Genomic DNA, 3,695 nt, shown 5'->3' with positions numbered 1-3,695 from the left:
CATAAGGTCAGAAGTGGGGATGTTCGCTGATGATTGCACAATGTTCAGCATTATTCGTGACTCCTCGAATACTGAAGCAGTCCATGTCCAAATGCAGCAAGACCTGGACAATATCCAGGCTTGGGCTGACAAATGGCAACTAACATTCACATCACACAAGTGCCAGGCAATGACCATCTCCAACAAGAGGGAATCTAACCATCACCCCTTGACGTTCAATGGTGTTACTGTCACTGAATCCCCCACTACCAACATCCTGGGGGTTACCATTGGCCAGAAACTGAACTGGACTAGCTATATAAATAATGTGGATACAAGAGAAGGTCAGAGATTCGGAATCCTGAGGCGAGTAACTCACCTCCTGAATCCCCAAAGCCTGTCCACCATCTGCAAAGCACAAGTCAAGAGTGTGATGGAATACTCCCCACTTGCCTGGATGAGTGCAGCTTCAACAACACTTGGACACCATCCAGGACAAAGCAACTCGCTTGATTGACACCCCATCCACAAACATTCACTCCCTCCACCACCGACGTAGAGTGGCAGCAGTGTGTTCTATCTACAAGGCACTGCATGAATTCACCGAGGCTCCTTCAACAGCACCTTCCAAACGAGCTCTATAACCTAGAAGGACAAGGACAACAGATAGATGGGAACACCATCACCTGGAAGTTCCCCTCCAAGTCAGTCAGCATCCTGACTTGGAAATATATCGCCGTTCCTTCATTGTCGCTGGGTCAAAATCCTGGAACTCCCTCCCTAGCAGCACTGTGGGTGTACCTACACCACAGTGACTGCAGCGGTTCAAGAAGGCAGCTCAACACCACCTTCTCAAGGGCAACTATGGATGGGCAATAAATGCTGGCCTAGCCAGCGAAGTTCACATCCCGTAAATGAATAAAAAAGGAGACCATCAGTAATTTGGTTGACTCTTAACTGCCTCTGAAATGGGCCTAGCAAGCAACTCAGTTACTCACATCCCAAGAATGAATAGAAAGGTTAAAAGACATTTGCCCCGAAATGCTGTTTCCTAATTGTTGCATGGATTTCTGATCAAATTAATTGACTGCCTCTGCTTGGCCTCCTGTGATGCGCTTTGAAATATTTGATGTTAAATATAAGTTATTTCCATGCAGGGCTACCAGGAGTGTGTAAAACATTATAGGTCTCCCTGGAGTATGTCAATAACTGTAAACTGTTCTGCCATCTAATCATCTAATATTTGTCCATGTAGGGTTGCACTTTCCCAATTCATTACCTTCCATAGAGATTAGGCTTGAACAGTACATCCCATGCTCCCTGTCCAGTGCAATCTTCCCTTTGGAGCATACAATGAAATCTTCAGTCTCAGCCACTGTGTCCTCCAGCTTCCTCTCAATACTAATGATTGATGGCCACACTGTCGAGGGAAAACACTGAAGTATGATAGGACAACTCCTGGAATACCTTACTTGAAGGCTGGGTCTAGGAGCGTGTCCTCACTGACTGGGTTACTGGAAGAGTGAGTTGCTGCTCAGGCTCTACGTCTCATCGTTGTGAAATCATTGCCCCACAGGGAAATAGAAGCATTGCAGTCAATCCATCTTTTTGATTAAATAAAATGCAAAAAGAGCTGCAAACGCTCAGCAGGTCGGGTAGCATCCATGGAGAGAGAAACCGAGTTACCGTTTCAGGTCAATTAATCAGAATAGGGAGAAGTTAGGGATATAATAAGTTTTCAGCCGGTTAAAATTGGGGGGGTGGGGGGGACACGAATAGAGGATGGTAAAAAAAAAGGAAAGATGTCTGGAGGAGGTGTGAATGGCAGAATGATGAGCAGCTACCATCTGAAAGTAAAAAAAAAAGCAGGGCCGGAACATGCAAAGAAAAGGAAACAAGGTGGGGGCAGAGATTATGGTTATAAATTGTTGAAAGAAATGTTGATTTTACAAGGCTGTAGAGTGCTGAGTCAAAAGATGGGGCTCTTCCTCGAGCTTGCATTGACCTTCATTGGAACACTGCAGACGGCCAAGGACAGAAAGGTCAGAGTGAGAGCAAGCTGGAGAATTAAAATGACAGACCGCATGAAGCTCGGGATCATTCTTGCTGACTAAACAGAGGTGTTCCGCAAAGCAGTCACCCAATCTGGGTTTAGCCTCCCCATTGTAGAGGAGACTGTATTGTGAGCAGCAAGTACAGTAGACTAAATTGATTCACATATGGTCCGTCAAGTGATGGTCCATCAAGTCTACACTGGCTCGCTGAAAGAGCAATCTACCTAATCCCACTACCCTGCCTTATCCCTGTAACTTTGCACATTCTCTCTTTTCAGGTAGCAATCCAATTCCCCTTTAATACCTCAATCGAACCTGCATCCACTACCATTTCAGGATGTTTGCTCCAGACTCCAACCAGCCTCTGGGTGAAAAAATGTTTCCTCACATCACTTCCACTCCTTTTGCCCATTATTTTGAATCTGTGCCCTCTAGTTCCTAATGTGCTTTTGAGTGGGAACAGTTTCTCACGATTTACTCCGTCCATACTTTTCAGGACCTTGAATACCTCTATCAAGTCTCCTCTCAGCCTTCTTTTCTCTAAGGGAAACAGACCCATCCTCTCCAATGTATCCTCACAGCTACAGTTCTTTATCCCTGGACTCATACTTGTGAATCTCCTTTGTACTCTCTCCAATAATAAAAGATAATAAATAATAATAATAATAATAAATCATTGTTTCATTTGGAAAGGTTGTTTTTGCTGATTGACCAATCCTGGCTTAGCACGAGGTCCTTAGAGATAGTAAATCTATCTCTAAGAAAAAAAGGACCTGATTTTATTTTCCACCTTTCACATCTTCAGGATGTCCTAAAGTGCGTTATGTCCAGTGAAGTTTTTTTAAGTGTGGTCACGATAGTAATATAAAAAACACAACAGCCAATTTACTCACAGCAAGTTTCCACAAGCAGGAATAAAGTAGGTGAACAGATAATCTGTTTTTGGCAATGTTGGTTGAGAGATAATTGTTGGTCAGGACAACTCTCTGCTCTTTGTCAAATATTGCTCTGGGGTCTTTCAAATCCTCCCCTATGGGGAAAATCAGGCTTCCAAATAAATGGTTCATCTGAAGGACGACACCTCTCACAGTACAGCACTGAACTGTCAGCCTAAATTTTGTGCTCAAGTCCTGGGGTGAGGCTTAAAACCCATGACTTTCTGATGCAGGCTACCCAATGAGCCATGGTTTACATTAGGGCTCAGATTTCACAGCCCTTTAATTTAACAACAATTTCCAGAATCACAGAATCTTTACAGTGCAGAAGGAAGCTATTCGGTCCATCAAGTCTACACTGGCTCGCTGAAAGAGCAATCTATCTAATCCCACTCCCCAGCCTTATCCCCGAAACCTTGCACATTATTTCTTTTCAGGTAGCAATCCAATTCCCTTTTAATACCTCAATCGAACCTGGATCCACCACCCTTTCAGGAAGTTTGTTTTAAACTCCAACCACCCTCTGGGTGAAAAAAAATTTCCTCACATCACTTCTACTCCTTTTGCCCATTATTTTGAATCTGTGCCTTCTAGTTCTTGATGTACTCTTGAAAGGGAACAGTTTCTCACTATTTACTCTGTCCATACCCCTCAGGATCTTGAATACCTCTATCTGTCTCCTCTCAGCCTTCTTTTCTCCAAGGAAAACAGACCCAATCTCTCCAAT

This window comes from Cetorhinus maximus, chromosome 12 (assembly GCF_964194155.1).
Source record: "Cetorhinus maximus chromosome 12, sCetMax3.hap1.1, whole genome shotgun sequence".
NCBI classification, from domain to species: Eukaryota; Metazoa; Chordata; class Chondrichthyes; order Lamniformes; family Cetorhinidae; genus Cetorhinus; species Cetorhinus maximus.
Note: the sequence above shows the minus strand (reverse complement) of the source record.